Below are 23,407 nucleotides of genomic sequence, written 5' to 3'. Positions count from 1 at the left end.
TGGGCTGCCTTGTACTGGATGGTGTCAAGCTTCTTGAGTGTTGATGGAACTGCACTCATCCAGGCGAGTGGCGAGTATTCCATTACACTCCTGATCTGAGCCTTGTAGATGGTGGTCAGGCTTTGGGGAGTTAGGAGGCAAGTTACACGCCGCAGGATTCTTAGCCTTTGACCTGTTCTGGTAGCCACGGTATTTACATGGCTGGAACAGTTCAGTTTCCTGTCAATGGTAACCCCCAGGTTGTTGATAGTAAGGGATTCAGTGATGGTGATACCATTGAACGTCATGGGACGATAGTCAGAGCCTCTCTTGCTGGAGATGGTCATTGCCTGGCACTTGCATGGCTCAATTGTTACTTACCATTTGTCAGCACAAGCTTGGATATTGTCCAAGTCTTACTGCATTTGGGCAGGAACTGTTTCACTATCTGAGGAGTCACAAATGGTGCAGAGCATTGTGTGGTCATCTGCGAACATCCCCACTACTGACCTCATGACAGAAAGAAAGTCATTGATGAAGCAGCTGAAGATGGTTGGTCTTAAGACACTTCACTGAGGAAGTCCTGCAGTGATGTCCTGAGAATGAGATGATTTACCTCTAACCACCACAACCATCTTCCTTTGTGTCAGGTATGATTCCAACCAGCAAAGGGTTTTCCCCCTAATTCCCATCGATTCAATTTTAGCTAGGGCACCTTGATGCCATACTTGGTCAAATGCTGCCTTGATGTTGAGGGCTATCACTCTCACCTCACCTCTGGTATTTAGCTCTTCAGTCCATATTTGGACCAAGGAGGTGATGAGGTCAGGAGCTGAATGGCCTTGATGGAATCTAAACTGGGCAACCGTAAGCAGGTTATTGCCGAGAAGGCGCTGTATGATAGCACAGATAATAACCTCTTCCATTACTTTGCTGATGTTTGAGAGTAGCTGATTGGGCAGTAATTGGGTGGGTTAACTTGACTTGTTTCTTGTGTACAGGCCATAACCTGGACAATTTTCCACATTTCCGGGTAGATTAAGTGCTGTGGCTGTACTGGAACAGCTTGGCTACCGGCGCGGCAAGTTCTGGAGCACAAATCTTCAGGTCTATTGCCGGGATAACATCAGGGACCATAGCCTTCACGGTATCCAGTGCTTTCAGCCATTTCTTGATATCACGTGGAGTGAATTGGATCGGCTGCATACTGACATCTGGGATGCTGGGAAATTCAGGGAACCAGGGAAGGAAATAGATAATAAACAGCAAGGTCCCGGAGAATGTTGTAGAACACAGAAACCCAGGATACAAATATACAGTTTCTTGAAAGTGTAACACAGGTTAACAGGGTGGTGAGGTAGTATTTATCACCCTTGGCTTCATCAATCAGAATATTGAGCAAAAGAGGTGGGACATGATGTTACAATTGTACTTGATGCTGGCAAGACCATTCTGGAAAGTATCGAGTGCAGTTCTGGTCATCTCACTTTGCGAAGACTGCTATTAAGCTGAAAAGGTACAGAAAAGATTCACAGGGATGACTCTGGAGGGCTTGAGTTATAGGAGACTACATAGGCTGAGGCCTTTCTCCCCTTGGAGCTCAGGGGACTGAGGGGTGATAGTGGAGAGGTATACAAAATCTAAGGGGGACAGATAGGTGAAGGGGGGGGGGGGTCTAAAACTAGAAGACATAGGTTGATAGGTACGTGGAACAAGCTGCCAGAGGGAATGGTAAAGGTAGATACAATTACATTTAGGCATACACATGGATCAGAAAGATTTAAAGCAATTTGGACCAAATGCATGCAAGAAGGACTAGTTCAAGTAGTCAATTTGATCATCATAGATGAATTGGGCCAAAGGGCTAGTTTCTGTGCTGTATGCTCAGTGAATTGTTACTTCAGTATCACCTGCCCATAGAAAGCAACCAAACCCAATTACTAAGATGCTGACAGGTGATTTTCTGCTATTATAAAGGCACATACTCACCAATAACTAACTCACTGATACTCAGTTTGGGCTTTAACACGAAGTCCAAAAATGGACAAAAGAGCTAAATTTCAATGTTCAGACTATATTCTTTGTCACCAGAGCAGCTTTTGACTGAGCATTATTGAATGGTTCAGAAAAATCTAAATATACTAGATCCGTTGGTTGTACTTCGTCAACTAGATTCAAATTCAAAAGATACCAATAACTTTGTCAAACATAATTTCTCTTTCAACTAACTATAACTGCAAAACCAAACAGATTCATTTTATGATAATAGTCAACAGTCTATTTGAATTCATTTGTCTGCCTCTTGAAGCAAGTATTTAATGTAATGCACTTGATTTTGCTTAACAAACTTTTATGCTTGAAGTCTTAATTTGGCTACATAAAACCAGAGAGTAAAAGATCATTCTTAGCACTTAACTTTATTGCTAGTAAATTTATTCAGTCTGGCAAAAAAAGATTAATTCTCAATTTCTTTGGGAAAAATGCAAGCTAGCATGAAAACTCAAGCCATTACACGATAATGTTTTAATATTTCCTTTGTGGTGCATTTTACAATTGCTTCCACATCTGCCAATAAAAGATAATGGTGCTGTAACCAACCAATTTTGTTTCAAAGTTCCTCAAAATACTGTCTTCGGTGGCAACCCAATTGCACAAATGAGATTTATCTTTTTTAAAATTTGGATATTCTGGAATTTAAAAAATTTTATAGCTGTCTTTTACAAAGAATGAAGTAACATTTCAAAACGGAGTTAAAGACATATTACTCTAAATCGTGAGTCAGATCCAACATTTTTTCTAAAACAGTTTAGGGCAGCAGCAGTTTAGTAACCAAATTTTGTCTAAGACATGAGGAGATATTAGGGAAGATGACCAAATGCTTGCTCAGTAAAGCAGATTTTAAGGAGCATTTTAAATGAGGATAAACTGTTAAAACTTAACAGGAAACACAGAACACAGTACATAATTTCCATAATTTCAGAATGGACCACAGTAACTGCCATTGATAGGGAATATTTAAAATTGAGAATGCTTAAGAGGCATGAAGTGCTGAAATGTTGAAACATTATAAGGCTGGAGGACATTTACAGAAATAAGAACTGATGAGGCTATAAAGAGAGTTGAAAACAAGAACGTGAATTTTAAAATTGAGGTATGACTAAATCATGATTCAGCAAGTCCTACTGAGTATCAAGTGGATGGATTAGTAAGAATGAATACACAGAATTTCAGCTTAATTTACACTAGACTATTTCAAACTCTTAGCTACTTATATTGAAAATAAGTACATTTGACCCTCCTTATCCATGGGGGATTGGTTCCAGGTCCTCCCGCGGATACCAAAATACGTGGATGCTCAAGTCAGTGGACTTTAGGACCTGGCGGAGCTCCAGACTTTATGACCCAGCAGAGCTCGGGACCAGCCACCCGCAGTGTTTCTGTTCCAGAAAATGATCACAATTGAAAATAAAGTGGAAATAATAAAGCGATTGGAAAGAGGTGAAACACCATCAGTCATTGGAAAAGTGTTTTGCAACAGTTCGTCAACGATCGGAACAATTTTAAAGGATAAAGTGAGAATAATGGAGCATGTGAAGGCCCTGCCCTGATGAAAGCTACAATTATTACTAAGCAACGCAGTGGTTTAATTATTAAAATACAGATGTTTTATATGCATAGAATGGTAAAATATATACCATATACCAAGACAAACGTTTGACTAACTGATGCTAAATAATACCAGATGTACCTGTTCCGACTTAGAGAACTTATGTTTTTTTTCTTGATTCCCGATCCGCGGTAACCTATGCACATCCTCCCGTAAACATTAAATCATCTCCAGATTACTTATAATACCTAATACAATGTAAATGCTACGTAAATAGTTGTTATACTGTATTGTTTCGGGAATAATGACAAGAAAAAAAGTCTGTACATGCTCAAACAACAAGTGTTGGAGAGAGAACTTCCGGGTTTTCCTGATCCGTGGTTGGTTGAATCCGCACATGCAGAACCCATGGATAAGGAGGACCGACTGTACAAACAAAAATTGTGCTTAAAAAATAAAAACCGTGTTACAATAGAGGTCAAGAACAATAAAGAAGCTATGCAAAATTAAATTAACCGATGGTGCATTTCTTTTTCTCCTTAAAGGACTTGGATTCTCATGTATATAATTTAATAACATGAATGAGAACTTAGAAGGATTGCGACATTGCTTCAATGGGCAACAATTCCTTTAATATTATGCAAGCTACTCTTGCTTCTCTAAACCACAATCAATGGCTATTGATCAAGATACTCTGTCAGTATCCTAGTGATTACTAATCAAGGCTATACATGTTTCTCCCAATTCTACATTTATGGGTTGACCAGCAGCAGTTTTAAAACACGAAAACACTGTTGAAAGTCAGCTAATCCAGAGTAAACATTTCAGAGAGTTTTGGATGTCACCAGAAATGAATTATGTTCTTTGACGACTGCTCAATGTTCCACTTCACTTCTCAGAAAAAGCAGTTTAGGTTTGCGTGCACAAAGACCTAGTCCCAAGCTACTCAATGAAGATACATTCACGTCACAAAGGTAATAACCACTACCAACAAGAAATAGTCTATCCATCTGCTCCTGACATTCATGACATCAAGACACTGGAGTTGGTGTGGGGAGTTTAAAGCTAAATTGGCAGCAGAATAGGAATATACAGTGGCATGCAAAAGTTTGGGCATCCCTGGTCAAAATTTCTGTTACTGTGAATAGTTAAGTGAGTAAAAGATCTGATCTCCAAAAGGCATAAAATTAAAGATGACACATTTCTTTAATATTTTAAGCAAGATTACTTTTTTATTTCAATCTTTTACAATTTCAAAATAACAAAAAAGGAAAAGGGCCCAAAGCAAAAGTTTGGGCACCCTGCATGGTCAGTACTTAGTAACACCCCCTTTGGCAAGTATCACAGCTTGTAAATGCTTTCTGTGGCCAGTTAAGAGTCTTTTAATTCTTGTTTGGGGGATTTTCACCCATTCTTCCTTGCAAAAGGCTTCTAGTTCTATGAGATTCTTGGGCTGTCTTGCATGCACTGCTCAAGGTCTATCCACAGATCTTCGATGACATTTAGGTCGGGGGACTGTGAGGACCATGGCAAAACCTTCAGCTTGCGCCTCTTGAGGTAGTCCATTGTGGATATAAGTGTATTTAGGATCATTATCCTGTTGTAGAAGCCATCCTCTTTTCGTGTTTTTTTTTAAACAGACAGTGTGATGTTTGCTTCCAGAATTTGCTGGTATTTAATTGAATTCATTCTTCCCTCTACCAGTGAAATGTTCCCCGTGCCACTGGATGCAACACAAGCCCAAAGCATGATCAATCCACCCCCCGTGCTTAACATGTTGGAGAGGTGTTCTTTTCATTAAATTCTGCACCGTTTACTCTCCAAACATACCTTTGCTCACTGCAGATGAACAGTTCTATTTTAACTTCATCAGTCCACAGGACTTGCTTCCAAAATGCATCATGCTTGTTCAGATGTTCCTTTGCAAACTTCTGATGCTGAATTTTGTGGTGAGGACGCAGGAAAGATTTTCTTCTGATGACTCTTCCATGAAGGTCATATTTGTGCAGGTGTTGTTGCACCAGAGTCTGCTAAATCTTCCTGAAGGACTTTTGCAGTCAAACAGGGGTTTTGATTTGCCCTTCTAGCAATCCTATGAGCAGTTCCCTCAGAAAGTTTTCTTGGTCTTCCAGACCTCAACTTGACCTCCACCGTTCCTGTTAACTGCCACTTCTTAATTACGTTATGAACTGAGATAACGGCTCCCTGAAAATGCTTTGCTATTGTCTTATAGCCTTCTCCTGCTTTGTGGGCATCATTTATTTTAATTCTCAGAGTGCTAGGCAGCTGCTTAGAGGAGCCCATGGCTGCTGATTGTTGGGACAAGGTTTGAGGAGTCAGGGTATTTATAAAGCTTTGAAATTTGCATCACCTGGTCTTTCCTAATGAGAACTGTGAACAAGCCACAGCTTTAACAAGTTAATCAAGGTCTGAGACCTTGGTAAAAGTTATCTGACTGCTCACATCTCTTGGGGTGCCCAAACTTTTGCATGGTGCTCCTTTTCTTTCTCCCCACTCTAAAATTGTACAAAACAAAAGTAATACTTGCTTAAAATGTTGAAAAGAATGTTTCATCTTTAACTTTATGACTTTTGGAGATCAGTTCTTCTTCTACTCACTTAACTATTCACAGTAAGAGAAATTTTGACCAGGGGTGCCCAAACTTTTGCATGCTACTGTAGTATGTGGTGAGCAACAGACAAATATTAAAGAAAAACTAAGCTTCCAGCACATGGAGGAATTCTAGGCTTTGAATGATTGACATATAGCATAGAAACAGTGCCTTTGGCCATCTGCATCCACGCCAACCACCAAGTACCAATCTACTCGAGTACCATCAGCAGCACTTGGTCAATAACCTTCTTAGCTTTGACAATTTAATTAAGTAATTTAGACAAATAATGTTACAACAGTACCTGCCTCCATTATTACCTCAGCCAGTACATTCCAGATTCCAACCACTCTATTAGTCACATGTATATATAATAAATATTATTTCTCATATACAAGTGGCTTATATTATTGGCCATTTGGTAAATAGAAATCCACCCTTGCAAAATGGGTGACTGAAGCTGTGTTACTAATAGCATTTTGAGAACTATCTAGATGAGCATTGAATCATCACACAGAGGGCTATAGACCAAGAGCTGGACAATGGAATTAATATGGAAGGATAGCCATTGATTATCGTGGACAAGTTGGGCTTGCATGTTGTACAACTCTGATTTTGAGACAATCAAGTACTAGCAACCTACCCAAAAGAGGAAAAAAAACCAATAGTATTCATAAACTGTAAGCACATTTTGGCCAAGGAAATACAGCATGATCTACAGATACCTCCAAACTGACTTGATAACTTAAAAGTCTGATGTACTCTGAGCATTCAAAACATTTCCACTAGGAATCATTCAATTATTAATGCTACCCCATGAATTTCCGAGCACGTAGTTACTAGCCAACTGTCAAAACTGCCCAACACATCACCAGCCTACCCACCATCAAGAACATAAACAGAAAGGTGCCAGAAAATAGTCAGTAACATTATGAAGGATCCCACCCACCCTGCTCATGAACTGTTTGCCCACTCCCATCAGGGGGAAGGCTACATGGCATCCACACCAGGGCCACCAGACTCAAAAACCACATACTTTCCCCAAGCAGTAAGGCTGATCAATACATCCACCCATTAACTGATCCTCCCATTCCCCCCATTACCATTACTTTATTATTTCCCATCAGCCACCTTGTATACATTAACTGTATGTCCATAAAGTGAAGCTAGGCACAGAAGTATCTGTACACAAGTCATCCTATGTGTTTATATTTATTCTGTTTTATTATTGTTTTCTTTACCTTGCTGTGTTATGTTGTGCTGCATCACAATCAGAGTAACAATTATTTCATTCTCCTTTACACGTGTACTGGAAATTACATTATACAATATTGAATTCTAACCAAGGGTCCATCACAAACCTAATCTAACTGGAATAAAGTTAGCCTAAATGGGGGGGGGGGGGGGGGGGGGGAGAAACAGATAACAACAGAACCTGTCGCTCCAGGACCAAAGTCATTCAACTTCAATCAAACTGAAGTTCAGTTTGAGATTGAATGCCAAGTCATTGCACTTTCATTCACTGAAACATACAAGAGAATAGACTTTACATGAAACAGTCTTTAAACAAAGCTACACGACCAAATTTTCCTGATTAACAGCACAAACTGATACATATCCTCCAGCAAGATCTTGGATATGAGTCAGTATCCATATCTTGAAACCCACCTATCAGCAATAGTGGTGATTACATTACCACTGCCTCCCGTGAGTCAAGCACAGCATTTGACCACCTGAAAAGATGAAAGATCAAGACCTCAAACCCAGTACAAAGTGTCTATCAGGAAGCCAAGATCCCTAACCTCCAGACCTACAAAAGAAACCTCAATTAACTAGAGGTACTACCAAAACTACCTCTGCAAAATTCCTCCAAATATAACTGCAGGATAAGCAAACCAATATGAGTGTCTTCTCCTGGCCAACATCCCCAGTAATGAAGCTCTAACTACATACATCAAGTTCCAGTGGCAACACAAACATGTTACTGTATTTTTAAAACAGGTTTTCAGTTCCTTTGTACATTATTCAAGTCAGTATTTCATCTGTCGCAATAATTCACAGGTGTGAATCTGTGGAATTCTCTGCCACAGGAAACAGTTGAGGCCGGTTCATTGGCTATATTTAAGAGGAGGTTAGATATGGCCCTTGTGGCTAAAGGGATCAGGGGATATGGAGAGAAAGCAGGTACAGGGTTCTGAGTTGGATGATCAGCCATGATCATACTGAATGGCGGTGCAGGCTCAAAGGGCCGAATGGCCTACTCCTGCACCTATTTTCTATGTTTCTATGTTCTCAAAGCTTCCTTGGGAAGAAAAAAGCAACAGCCTCACCAGTTGAAATTTCTGGAGCTGAGCAATGAAAATGAAGTTGGAACAGGCAGACTGGAACCCAGAACCTAGAGGCCCTTTACTAGAGGCACCTTATGAAAGATCAAACTGTTCAGATCTGAAACACAAGGCTGATGGAGATCACACATCATCTTTTAAAAATCATACCAAAAGAGGGAAGTGAAATTAACATGACCTACAATCAAGATCTGGAATGTGAACATTATTATTGAAATAATATAATGCAAATCAGTAAGTCTATACCTTTCAATGCTAGTTTCAGCTAAATGCAGGAGTCCAAATTCTAAATAAAAGTAACCACTAAAGTGTGAAAACAGATATCCAAGTCTTTTTGCAGACTCCTTGCTTCCTGAACACTGCCTGCCCCTCCATCTATCTTTGTATTGTCTGCAAACGGCCACAAAGTCATCAATTTTGTCATCCAAGTCAGTGGTTCTCAACCTTTTTCTGCTTGTGGCCCACCAGTTGTTCCTTTTCATGCCTTGTGGCACCTTTGGTGGCTTTTTTTTGCCATTTCCATAACATTTAGCTTTTTTAAAAAACAAGGTTGAATTGCTAACTCAACACTCAACCCAGCATGGATGGAAAGCATGCAAGGAACTGGCCAGATTCGAACTCAGTACAGTGTTGATGCCACTATACCACTGACCAGCTTTGACCCAATTGTGACTTTCATTTACCTCTGTGGTCCCCACCCTCCAGTTTCCATTAATTGTTTAAGTTTTTGTGGTCAACTGTACTAATTATTCTAATACATAGTTAATATTCATGTTTTTGCTGGTTATGAGGAATTACCCTGTATATGCAGAACTAAAAGGGCTAAAACCTAACTGACTTATTGGCAGCTTGAGAATAATGTATAAACAAAGAAGTGGTTGTTCTACAAGAAGCTTCTCGGTACCCTTATCAAAATATGTAATAACAATGTATATCAGCAGCTCCAAACAGTCCTCTGGGCTCACTTGGGTGGCAGGTTCCCAAGACAGCAAGTTCCCATGCTCTGTGACTGGGGCTCTGTAGTTCAACTGAGCATGCAAGCTTGCTAATAAACAGTATGTACTTTTAAGTAAACTGTGTTTGACAGTTATTCCCTGGGTCTGAACCTAAAGGCCTCAGGTAGAGAGGAAGATCTGCAGTTATAGACATTATATTTTAAATGTTACAGGTGTATATGAAAAATAAAACTAGGGGCAGGTGTAGGGGAATAAGCACTTTATTCCGCTTGCAAGGATAAGTGCCAGGAGGGAGGAATGGACAAGGGGATCCCTACAGAAAGCATAAAATAGGAAGGAATGAAAAAATTGCTTGCTGATAGGATGCCATTGGAGACGGCAGAAGTTACAGAGAATTATGTGCTGGATGCAGAGGCTTGTGGAATGGCAGGGGAGGACAAGAAGAGCCCTATCCCTGGTGTGGCGAAGGGAGAACAGGGTGAGGGCAAATTTAAGTGAAATGGAAGAGACGTGGGTGGGGGCAGTTCTGATGGTGGAGGAAGAGAAGCCTCTTTCTTTGAAGAAGGACATCTCAGTTGTTCTGGAATGAAAAGTCTCATACTGAGAGCAGATGTGAGGGTGATGGAGGAAGTGAGAAAAGGGATTAGCATTTTTACAAGTGATGGTTGGAAGAGGTGTAGTCTAGATAGCATGAGAGTCAGTGGGTTTATAAATGGTATCAGTAGATAGACTGTCTTCAGAGATGGAGACAGAAAGATTGAGGAAGGGGAGAGAAGTGACAGAAATGGACCAAGTAAATTTGAGGGCAGGGTGGAAATTGGAGGCAAAGGTGATGAAATTAACAGGCTCTGCATGGATGCAGGAAGCTGTATCAATTCAGTCATCAACGTAGCATAGGAAGAGTTGGGGAGCTATGCCGGTGTAGGCTTGAAAGATGGATGGTTCCATATTGCTGACGAAAAGGCAGGTATAGCTGGGACCCATGAAAGTGTCCGTGGCCACGCTTTGCGCATGAAGGAAGGGGGGGTAGCTAAAGGAGAAATGGCTGAGGGTGAGGATCGGTTCCGCAAGACGAAGGAGAGTAGTGGAGGAGGGGAACTGGTTGGGTCTGTTGTCCAGAAAGAAGCAGAGTGCTTTAAGGCCCTCCTGATAGGGGATAGAAGTGCATAGGGGCTGGACATCCACTGGGAAACTGAGACGATCAGGGCGAGGGAAGTTAAAAGTCATTGAAAAGAAAGAGCACATAAAAATGCCACATATGTAGTAGGAAGGGACTGAACCAAGGGGGATAAAACAGAGTCAAGGACTGCAGACACAAGTTCTGTGGGGCAGGAGCAGACAGAAACAATGTGTCTACCCGGAGTCAGGTTTATGGATCTTGGATGAGAGGTAGAACTAGGAGGTGCAGGCAGAGTAAGGGAACTATGAGGTTGGTGGCAGTGAATAGAAGATGCCTAGAGTCAATGAGGTTGGTGATGATGCAGAAAGGGAGGTGGTCTGAGAGTTGACATCTGGTAAGGTTGGGATTAGTGGGGAGAGAGTGGAGAGCAGCACAATCAGGGAGGTTAGTATTGTGAGGAGGGTTAAAATTGAGAAGTTTGATGTTTCATTGGCAGTTAGTGATAAAATAATCCAGAGTAGGCAGAAGACCAGAGCAAGGAAGAGAGTTAAAGATGGGAGAAGGGGCCCAAGATGCAAACTAGTGAGGTTTTGAATATCTGGTTGCAAGTTGGTTAAAGATAATTGAAGATCACATCTTTTCACAACATCAAGATGCTTACAAACTTTAATAGCAGATGTAGAGCTTGACTAAAGCCACATTCAACCAGAAAATAGATGGGAAATCCAATTAAAAACAACTTTGCTTCCTCTCAGAGCTGTGGAAACATTTTGAATATCACTAGTTATCCAAAAATTTTGCTTGTTCTGTTTGAATTTTGCATGAGCTGTTGTATCACTCTGCAGCTCAATAAAACATTCCTGCAATGTGGTATCAACATCACTCACATTTATCCAAATCGATCCACCACCCGATCTGGAATACTGTATGTATCTGAACCAAAATTCCATATCAGTGTGTAGTTGTTTCAAATGATCAGCATATACAATCAGATCATCTTGCAATTCCATTTTAAGAGTGGCCAACAAAGGAAATTGTATAACTTAGAAATGCTACAATACTTTCCCACAGTTCAAAATATACTTATTATCAAAGTATGTATACAGTATACAACCTTGAGATTTGTCTTCTTACAGGCAGCTATAAAAAATTGAAACACCATAGAACAGTGCAGAGTAATGGAGCCGACCATGGATTCGTGTTCCGCCATAAGGAATTGATCACTGCACTCCATGCTGAATGCCCCAGATCATTCAGTCAGCTCAAAAATACATTCAAAAAGGGAAGTACAGGGTGCAATCGATTGCAGGTCAGAAGAAGAAAAAATATATTTAGAAGAGTATCCAGTAGTTTTTTTAAGCTGTCTACAAGTTGCATTAGTCGCCATTCAAGATTTTCATTTTCCTCACAAAGTTGTCAAAAAGATGATCTTGAAGTGCATTTGATTTGAAGTTGACAGCTATTATTACAACAAGGGTTTCAAACAGCCTCCCAATTTTTTTGCATCCAAATGCTAACAGTGGATGGCACAGTGCATGCAAAAAAAATGTCAAACACAGAATTTTTTTTTATAAATGAGCAATGAATCTTCTGTATCTTCCTACCATTGAAGCAACATCATCAGTTCTCAAGCCAATATATTTTCCAGTAGAATATTGTTTTCCATGAAATTGCTCTTGATTTCTTCAAAAATAGTTTCACCTTTGGTATCTGTCTTAAGCTTTTGCGCAAACATTTCCTCACTGGCCTGATCATAATTCAAAAACCTAACATATGTCACTATAGCAACTGACACAAAATGATGGAGGAACTCAGCAGGTCAGGCAGCATCAATGGAAATGAATAACCAGTCAACGTTTCAGGCCTTCTCAGGACTGAGAAGAAAGGAGGAATATGCCAGAATAAATAGGTTGAGGGGGGTGAGCTGGAAGGTGATATGTGAAGCCAGGTGGGTGGGAAAGATGGGACCCGGGAGAAGTAAAAGGCAATTGAAAAGTAAAAGATCAGAGTGTTTATAAGACAAGTTAGGCTTTTAAGGAAGAGGGGTGGGGGAAATTTGTTTACCAGAAGGAGAAATCGATTCCACTCCATAAGGTTGGAGGGTAACCAGACGGAATAGATGGTGTTACTCCTGCACCCTGACGGTAGCCTGACATTGGCACAAGAGGAAGCCATAGATTGACACATCAAAATGGGAATGGAAATCAAAATTAATGTTTGGCCACCAGGAACTGCCACTAGTGGTGGATGGTGCAGAAGTACTCGAGGAAGCAGTCCCCTAATTTACGACGAGTTTCACCAATGTACAAGAGGCCTCATTGGGAGCACCGGGCATAAGATCACAAGACATAGGAGCAGAATCAGGCAGTTCAGCCCATTGAGTCTGTTCCACCATCTCATCATGGCTAATCCCAGATCCCACTCAACCCCATATACCTATAAGACCTAAGACATAGGACGACCTCAGCAGATTCACAAGTGCAGTGTTGGCTCACCTGGAAGAACAGTTTGAGGCACTGAATGGAGGTGAGGGAGGTGGTTGATGGGCAAGTGTAGAACTTAGACTGGATGCAAGGATAAGTACTGGGAGGGACGAATGGACAAGGGAATTGCGGAGGGTACGATCCCTGCGGAAAGCTGAGGGAGGTAAAGATATGTTTATATGCAAGTCCATGTAACAATAAAGAGTGTGTACTCATCAAGAAAAGCAAATTAACTTCCTGTCAAAATATAATGCATCAGGGATTTAATGGAAGTTGTAATGGCAAAATGGTGAGGCAGTGGCAGACTTCACACGCTCTCGCCTCTTTTCAGTTTAACTGTTTCTGGCAGATGACCCCAATGCAGTAACTAACTTCATGTCATAATTATTATAACATGCACTGGTCAGTGAAGGCAAATAGAACCAAACTCATGCTACGTACTTGCTGACTGACCTTGCTGCAAACAGTCCCACCCAATCTTCAGCTTGATCGTGATACTCATAACTGTTTTAATTAGATTACTACAACACAAGCCAGCCTATGCTTTCCATATTAATCCCCTTCTGATAAGGGTTTTGATACAAAAAACTTGGCAACTTCTGACAATCTTTGGAAAGAGATGCAGATGGTTCCCTATTAACATGCAATTATCAATAACAAAGTAATAATATTCACTAACTGGTGGAGCACATTTCAGGGCATCCTGCTGGGTCATGCCCACCTGCTTACTGTATAATCAGTGATTTGGGGGTGCATGTTGGGAGGAGATGGTGCTGCAGGGTGTGAATGGTAATTGGTGCGTGGTCAAGCAGGAGCAGAGATAACGATTGACATACCCTTTTCATACACAGGCTAATCTATTTTGCTGTCTAATGTGCACCATTTAGCAAATTTTCCCAATTGTTTCATTCAGGGTTCCACTTAAGTTACATATATTCATTTCTTTTTTTATTTATATATTTTGCAGTATTTAATTAAAACAGTAAACATATCATGGCCCATTCAGAAACTCATGTGGCCCCGAATTTCTTGTTCATTTTAAACTTGTGGCCCCTACAAAATCAGGCATGGCACACTTTGAGAGAGACTGATCCAAATCACTAACCTACAACATGAAAAGAAGCAGTCCCAACACCAACAGGACACCACTAATCTCCAGTAGCCAACTAGCAAAGGCCCCCTCCATTCTCACTTTTTGCCTCCTGCTAGTCAGCCAATCTTCTATTCGCACAAGTATCTTTCCTGTAATACATGACATGTTATCTTGTTTCGCAGCCTCATTTGCAACCTTGTCAAAGGTCTTGAGTTTCCTAAGCACCTTCCCCTTAGTAATAGTAACTACGCTTGGATGAGGAAGTGGAAGGGTGAGTTAGTAAGTTTGCAGATAACAAGGAAGGTTGGAGGAGTTGTGGATATTGTGGAAGGTTGTTGTAGGTTAAAATGGGACATTGACATGATGCAGAGCTGGACTGAAGTGGCAGATGGAGTTCAATGCAGAGAGGCATGATTCTTGGCAGTGTCGAGGAACAGAGGGATCTTGGGGTTCACATCCACAGTAAGTCACTTCTACCCTGACTCTCCAATTTCTAGCATGTTGCTAGTGTCTTCCACAGTGAAGACTGATGCAAAGTACTTATTGAGTACATCCACTATTTCTTTGTTCCTTGTTACTATCTTTCCAGCATCATATTTCAGTGGTTTGATATCCACGCTTGTTGTTTTTAAAAACTTCCCAATCATTTTTTGCGATTTTATATGCCCTCTCTTTTGCTTTTATGCTCTCTTTGACTTCCCTTGTCAGCCACGGTTGCCTCATCCTCCCTTTAGAATAAAGGAGCAGCAGCTTAGGAGGATTAATGGTACTTGACGGCATCTCCTTTGCTTACATCTTCAGAAACAGCTCTATTTCCATCTTTAATATCTCTATTTTTCTATTTCAAGGTTCTTATGAAGACCCTGACCTGGAGTTACACGCTGACTATGGTTCTTTGTGGCAATAGGACCCACACTTGGGGTTTCACAACTGGCCATTATTTGGCACACCAAGGGCTCAGCCTAAGAGGTCAGCTCGCCTTTAAGAACCGAGATCTTGTGGATCTGGAGACAGGCAAATCAAAGGTCAGTGTCATGGCATGAGATCGTTGTGCCATTGGGGGAGTCGGAAGATCGACGGCTGTGTGCCCAGAGACCAAGATCTTTGGGCACAGAACTCAGAAAAAGCAACGCAACAGACTTTTAACATTGTAAACCAGAGAGTTGTTTGTTATGTCTTCCCTCTTGCTGTAAAATGGAGTCACTTCTTCCTAAGTTAGATATGGCTCTTGTGGCTAAAAGGATCAGGGGGTATGGAGAGAAAGCAGGTACAGGGTTCTGAGTTGGATGATCAGCCATGATCATACCAAATGGCAGTGCAGGCTCGAAGGGCCGAATGGCCTCCTCCTGCACCTATTTTCTATGTTTTTCCCTTATTAGGGAGAGACTGTGGTATGTCGAATATTGGGTGAACAAGTAGTCTTTGGAATGCTGCAAATCTGTCTCTTTGCTGTTGCTTTGCTCACACTTAAATGCTCAGTGGTGGGTGCTGATGCTTTTTTGCCTGTGGGGGGGAGGGGGAATCGTTGCTTGGTGTTGCTTACGCACAGGAGGGAAGAGAGCTGGGGGTGTACCTTGGGGTTCTAACACTTAACTGTCATTCATTTTTTGGGGGCACTCCTCTGTTTTCATGGATAGTTCCAAAGAAAAAGCATTTCAGGGTGTAAATTGTAGATAGATAGATACTTTATTCATCCCCATGGGGAAATTCAACTTTTTTTTCCAATGTCCCATACACTTGTTGTAGCAAAACTAATTACATACAATACTTAACTCAGTAAAAAATATGATATGCATCTAAATCACTATCTCAAAAAGCATTAATAATAGCTTTTTAAAAGTTCTTAAGTCCTGGCGGTAGAATTGTAAAGCCTAATGGCATTGGGGAGTATTGACCTCTTCATCCTGTCTGAGGAGCATTGCATCGATAGTAACCTGTCGCTGAAACTGCTTCTCTGTCTCTGGATGGTGCTATGTAGAGGATGTTCAGAGTTTTCCATAATTGACCGTAGCCTACTCAGCGCCCTTCGCTCAGCTACCGATGTTAAACTCTCCAGTACTTTGCCCACGACAGAGCCCGCCTTCCTTACCAGCTTATTAAGACGTGAGGCGTCCCTCTTCTTAATGCTTCCTCCCCAACACGCCACTACAAAGAAGAGGGCGCTCTCCACAACTGACCTATAAAACATCTTCAGCATCTCACTACAGACATTGAATGACGCCAACCTTCTAAGGAGGTACAGTCGCCTCTGTGCCTTTCTGCACAAGGCATCTGTGTTGGCAGTCCAGTCTAGCTTCTCGTCTAACTGTACTCCCAGATACTTGTAGGTCTTACTTGTAGGTATACATTTCTCTGGCATTAAATGTACCTTTGAAACCTTTGATCTTCTCTGGGATGAATTTATCCTGCAACTTCCAAATTGCTCCCAGAAACTCCAGCCATTGCTGCTAATGCCTCTTTCCAATCAGATTTGGCCAACTCCTCTCTCATACCTCTGCAATTCCCTTTACTCCACTGTAATACTGATATATCTGATTTTAGTTTTCCCTCTCAAACTGCAGGGCGAATTCAATCATATTACAATTACTGTCTCCTAATGGTTCCTTTACCTTAAGCTCCCATATCAAATCTGGTTCATTACACAACAATCCAGAATTGCCTTTGGGGTCAACCACAAGCTGCTCAAAAAATGCCATCACATATACATTTTACAAATTCCTTCTCTTGGGATCCAGCCACCAACCTGATTTTCCCAATCTACCCGCCCTTTTTACATGCCTTTCCTATCTCCTGTTGTAACTTGTACCCCACATCCTGGCTACTGTTTGGAGGCCTGTATAGAATTCCCATCAGGTGCATTTTTTTTTACCTTGCAGCTTCTTAACTCTGGCCACAAGGATTCTACACCTTCCAATCCAATATCACCTCTTCCTATGGATTTTATTTTTACCAGAGCCGTTCCACTCCCTCTATCTGCCTACCTGACCTTAAGATATAATGTCTATCCTTGGATGTTAAGTTCCTAACTGTGATTTTATTTCAGCCACAACCCAGTGATGTCCACAACACCTGCCAAATAGTAACTGTGCTACAAGATCGTATATCCTATTCCATATATTGCGTGCACTCAAATATAACACCTTCAATAAGTGACATCTGAACTCTGACAACTCCCCTAAACCTTCCTCAAATCACCTTAAAATTATGCCCCTGGTTGTAGCCATTTCTGCCATGGGAAAAAGACTCTGGCTATCCACTCAATCTATGCTTCTCAGCATCTTGTACCTCTATATCACGTTTCATCTTCCTTTGCTCTAAAGAGAAAAGCCTCCGTTCACTCAACCTATTCTCATAAAACATGCTCTCTAATCCAGATAGCAACCTGGTAAATATACTCTCTATCTTCTCTAAAGCTTCCACATCCTTCCAATGATGAAGTGACTAGACTGAACATAATATTCCAAGTGTGGTCTAACCATACTCGTACAGAGCTGCAACATTACCTCACAGCCCTTGACTAAAAGCTAACAAACCATATGCCTTAATCACCTGTCAATTTGCACAGCAACTTTGATGGATCTATGGATGTGAACCGCAAGATCCCTTTGTTCCTCTACACTGCCAAGAATCAAGCCATTAACACCATATTCTATCTTTAGACTTGACCTTATTAAAGTGAATCACTTCACACTTCTCTGCATTGAACTCCACCTGCCACTTCTCAGTCCAGCTCTGCAACACATCAATGTCCCATTGTAACTTACAACAACCTTCTACAATATCCACAACTCCACCAACCTTCATGTCATCTGTAAACTTACTAACCCACCCTTCCACATCCAAGTCATTTATAAAAATCACAACGTGCAAGGGTCTCTCTCAGAACAGATCCTTGCAGAACATCACTGGACACTGGCCTCCAAGCATAATATACTCCATCTACAACCACCTTTTTCCCCCATGGGCAAGCCAATTCTGAATCCATACAGCCACGTTTCCCTGGACCACATGCCTCCTGACTTTCTGAATACGCCTACTATGGAGAACTTAACAAACGCCTTACTAAACTCCATATACACCATATCCACTGCTCTAACTTCATCAATGTGCTTTGTCACATCTTCGAAGATTTCAATCAGGTTTGTGAGACATGACCTGTCCTTCACAGAGCCATGCTGAATATCCAAAATCAGAATGTGCTTCTCCAAATGCTCATAAATCTTCTCCAATAATTTGAAGTAATTGAAGTAAGACTCACTGGTCTCTCATTCCCAGGGTTATCCATATTCCCTTTCTTAAATAAAGCAATAATATTTGCTATCTCCAATCATCGAGAGAGGGGGAGAGAGAGATGTGCTTGGTGGTGGGATGCTGCTGAAGATGGCAGCTAGGTGCAGAGGCTGGTGGGGTGGTGGTAAGGACAAGAGGAATCCTATCTCTGGTGGGGTTTCGGTAGGATGGGGTGAGGGCAGATGTGCGTGAAATGGAAGAGATGCAGTTGAAGGCAGCATTGATGGTGGAAATAGGGAAGCTCCTTTGATTAAAGGAGGACATCTCCTTAGTTTTGGAATGAAAAGCCTCATTTTGAGAGCAGATGAGGCCGAGAAAGAGGAAATGAGAGAAGGGCATAGCTTTTTTACAAGTAACAGGATGAAAAGAGGTATAGTCCAGGTAGCTGCAATAGTCAGTGGGTTTATAATAGACATCAGTAGATAAGCTGTCTCCAAAGATAGAGACAGAGAGATCGAGAGAAGGAGGTGTCAGAAATGGACCAGGTAAATTTGAGGGCAGGGTGGAAGTTGAAGGCAAAGTTGATTAAGTCAACGAACTCACACGGGTGCAGGAAACAGCACCAATGCAGTTGGCGATGCAGCGAAGGAAAAGTTAGGAAGTGATATCAGTGTAGGCTTGGAACAGACTGTTCCACGTGGCTGACAAACAGGCAGACATAGCTGGGACCACTATGAGTGCCCATAACTACACCTTTTGTTTGAAGAAAGTGGGAAGAACCAAAGAATAAATTATTAAGAGTGAGGACATGTTCTGCCATATGGAGAGGGTGGTACAGGGGTCCAGAAAGAAAATAAGAGCTTTGAGGCTTCTTGGTGGAGAATGGAGATGTAAAGGGACTGGGCATCCATAGTGAAAATAAGATGATTGGGACCAGGGAACTTGAAATCATTGAAAAGATTAAGAGCATGTGAAGTATCACAGATATAGGTAGGAAGGGACTGAACCAAAGGGGATAAAACTGAGTTGAAGTATGCAGAGGTTCAGCGGGACAGGAACAAGCAGAAACAATGGGTCTACCATTTTTTAAAACCACTAAGCCATAGTCAGGAATAAAATGCCTATAAAATCACCAAATTCCAGACAAAAGTTATTCTAGTCACACAAGTCAACATATTCCTCATGTAAGAGAGGAAATGAAAAACAATCCAGAAAGGATGAAAAACCATGTGAAATTGTATACCAAAAGTTCATTGAAACACTACAATTTCTGAGGCCAATGAAATCTGATAGGGACAAATTAAGCACAAATTGTGAAAGAGAATCCAATGGAATACCCACAATCACCAGCTGTCCTTTTATACCTACCGCAGCTTAAGCAAAACAGAAAGTTGTGATTTCAAAGAAGTTGTAATCTTTATTAACCAAAACCAGAGCACAGCGCTAAATATTTCCCAACAACTATGGAAGATTTAAATTCCAAAGCACAAAGGTGCCAATTAAATTTCATCTGATTTAACATCTTTTCCTGTGCACGTCCAGTTTAGCTTCACCCAGTCTGATGCTGTACAATTCAAATAAATTTAGTGGCATGGTACCATAATACTGAGTAGTAGTATAAGGCACTGGATATTTTTGTCCTCCATGCACTTTCTCCAAGCACATTAATAAATGTAAGGCAAATTGCACACCAGTCCATAAAAAAAGCTTCCTCTCAACTTGGGAACAAGGACACATCACACATTCCACTTTCATAAAAAAGACAATATGAAAACCACTAGAAACTTCAAATAAAAACTTTAAAGCAAATGGAAATGCACTTCACGTCACCCAATTCAACAGGAATACAGCAGGAATTAAAACATTAACACTATCCCTTGGTCGCTTTTAAAATGGGGATTTAATTGAAACTCAAAGTTACCACAAAAGCATTGTGGTGGTGGTACAAACACACCAGGATCTGAACAAGTGAACTGCAAGGTGCTCTCAAAGTTCAAAGTAAATTTATTATCAAAGTACACACATCACCAGAAACAACCCTGAGATTCGTTTTCTTGTGGGCATACTCATTACAGGTCCTTAGCCAGGCCTGCTCCCTGAGGGCACCTGTCAGGCAGCCTGGTGCTTTATATGGTGCAGATGCTAATGGAACCTTATCCAGTTCTTTATTCAATGCAGGACATACTCCATCAAGGTCAGGGTTAAAGGCTGGAGCACGTACTGCATCACCAACACCAGCTGACCTGCCATCAAGGGCAGAAAAAGGCCAGTTACATCACTGAGTCCCACCCACTCCTATCAGGGAGGAGGTTACAGTAGCCAGGACCATCGCTCTCAAAACACTTCCCCAAGCAGCAAGGTTGATCAACCCTTCCACCTACCAACACCACCACTACTTCATCATTTCCTGTCGTCACCTTATTGAGTCACTCATTTTAAGGACATACTATCAATGTATATAAGCTATCTTATGTTTTTATATTTATTCTGTGTCTTATTATCGTGCTCTTTATCTTAGTGTTTTATGTACTGCATCGGATCCGGAATAACAATTATTTCGTTCCCCTTTACACCTGTGTACTGGAAAAACAATCCTGACTCTACATTGGGAGCGGGGCAGCCTCCTCCTCCCCTGATGAAAGAGTACATTCATCCGCACACACGGAGCACAACCCTGCCCCATTCCCCACGGCTCTGAGGCACCCGACTCTCACCTAGACCCCGCAAGCGCCATCTGCCCCACCCTGCCTCCCGACGCGCCGGCACTACCGCTCCAGGAAAAGTTGCGCTCACTATCTTTACCCTGGCCATCCCCTCCCTCTGGGACTGGGACTGGGACCGGGACCGACCTCAACCCCTCCCCTCCCCTCCCGCTGTGGGCCACAGCCTTCGCCGACTCTCCCCACAACCCGTTTGGCGGCATCAAACTACGCCACCCAAACGCCCCGGAGCTCGCCACTGAGGAAAGTGTGCCCACCCCTCTTCTCACAATACCCAACCTATAGTCCCTTTTACCTCAACCCCTCGCCTTTTCCTTTCCGGAGAAAACACCACCGCTTCACGTTAAAAAAGGCGGTTTTTTTTTAAACCAAACGGTCCCGTCCTCCGAGCCGCTCGAGCGCCGAACCACACTGCGCAAACGCAGTATCCTAATTCCCTATTGGTCCGCCCAGCCGCTTGAAAGGGGAGCCGGCCCTGTGATTCGCCGCCGTGGGGCCGGGGACCGTTCGTTTTTATAAATAATCATCACAAAATGGCGGTGCAGTGAGAGGGTGCTCTCTCTTCTCCTTTGCAGAACACATGCGGAAGAAGGTGTATGTGGTGAAATCGTACGGTGCTGGCTGTGTTTCAGTGGGCGGTGCCTTTCGAAACCCAGTTTCCGTGACCTGAGCTATGAATCCGAGGCTGAGTAGTGTGCTCTCCTGTCAAATTCTCTTCCCTCAGCTGTAGGAGATGGCTCGGGGCTTCTGTGATGGCATGGTATTAGCGCTTAATTCGAGCACTTTGTGACATCCTCCTAGGAAGGAAATCTATGGCAGTGTAAATTTTCTTTGTAACCTCGTGGAAATGCACGTTATTTATTTATTACACGCTATCATAGCGGTTAGTGTAACTACAGTGCCATTTATTCAAGTTTCGCCACTGTCTATCAGGATATTTTACGTTTTCATTGTGACAGCGGGTTAGTGGGTTAAATGGTCACAGGGGTGCAGTTGGGTTGTGCGGCTCGTTGAGCCGGAAGGGCCTTTTGTATGTCTAAATTAAAATTAAATTAACATGCACGTAGTGCAACTTCGACCCAGTTCATGCGTCCTGTTCAAGTTGCCTTCTTGAGCTTACGGTTTTAGCCCATATTCCCAAAACTTTGCTAGCTATAAACTTGTCATGTAAATGTTATAATTGCACTGTATAATTACAGCCTAATCTATCATGAAAACCACTTTCCATTCCATTGATTCTGTCTACATTTCCCGCTGCCTCGGGAAATCAGCCGCATAATCAAGGATCCTCTCTCTTCCACCCCCACACTCCAATTATTCTTTCTTCTTCACCCTCCTATCGGGCAGAAGGTGCAAAACCCTGAAAAATGCAGCATTAGACTCAAAGACTGCTTCTACCCCATTGGTATAAGATTTCTTGTATATTAAAGAACTCTTGCTCTCACAGTCTACCTTGTCACAGCTCTTGCACTGCACTTCCTCTGTAACTAAAACTGTACGTTCTATGTTTTTACTACCCAATTACCTGACTGTTAATTCCAGCTTCCTCTGGAAGCTCATTTCATATTCCCACCACCCTCTATGTAGAAAAACTTGGCCCTCACATCCATTTAAAAAATTACTCTTCATACCCAAATCCTGACACAACCGGAGTTATTAATAATAAACTCCCACAAGTAGTAATAAGCTAATGACCAATAAAAGAGTGTACTGATAAATCCAGCAACCAACCATTCAGTTTATTGGAGACACAAGAGAGCACAAATGCTGGAATATGGAGCAACAGCCTGCTGCAGAAGCTGAGCAGGTTGTTGGTCTAAATTACAGAATCTGCTGGAATCATGAAGTGAAGATAATTCTCCCACAGAGGCTGCTTGGCCCAATGATTTCCCCCAGCAGATTGGCTTTTACTTAAGTCAACAGACTTATTCTTTAATAGACTTGTAGAAGTGATGGTCAGGGACAGAATAAACTGTCACATGGACAATTATGTATTGATTAGGATAGACACTGGAGCTTTGTTAATCACAAATTATATTTAACTTGTCGGAGAGATAACAGAGCAATGTTCTAGATGTGTAAATGGACTTTCAGAAGGAATTGAATAAGCTTGTCATTAAGATTGAAGTCCATGGAATAATGAGGATAGTGAGTAGACTAGAATTATATTCTCTACACTTCGGAAGAACAAGAGATTTCACTAAAACTTTGAAAATTCTTAAAACTTGTGACATGCTTCAAGTTCCTGGGTGTCAAGATCTCT

At 41.7% G+C, this 23,407-nt stretch overlaps 1 protein-coding gene across 1 annotated transcript in view; it reads right to left on the bottom strand.

Moving 5' to 3' along the window:
- The window catches only part of lbr (lamin B receptor), a 63,048-nt gene extending 41,325 nt beyond the window's left edge, over positions 1 to 21,723 (bottom strand). Inside the window, exon 1 of the mRNA XM_073056243.1 lies at positions 21,440 to 21,723. The gene's annotated coding sequence lies outside the window, so the exon portion shown is untranslated. The remainder of the gene's footprint in view (positions 1 to 21,439) is intronic.
- Between the last annotated feature and the right edge of the window lie 1,684 nt (positions 21,724 to 23,407).

Source organism: Hemitrygon akajei, chromosome 9 (genome assembly GCF_048418815.1).
Source record: "Hemitrygon akajei chromosome 9, sHemAka1.3, whole genome shotgun sequence".
Lineage (NCBI taxonomy): Eukaryota > Metazoa > Chordata > Chondrichthyes > Myliobatiformes > Dasyatidae > Hemitrygon > Hemitrygon akajei.
The sequence above is the reverse complement of the archived record's forward strand: the minus strand, read 5'-3'. Positions and strand labels throughout refer to the sequence as shown.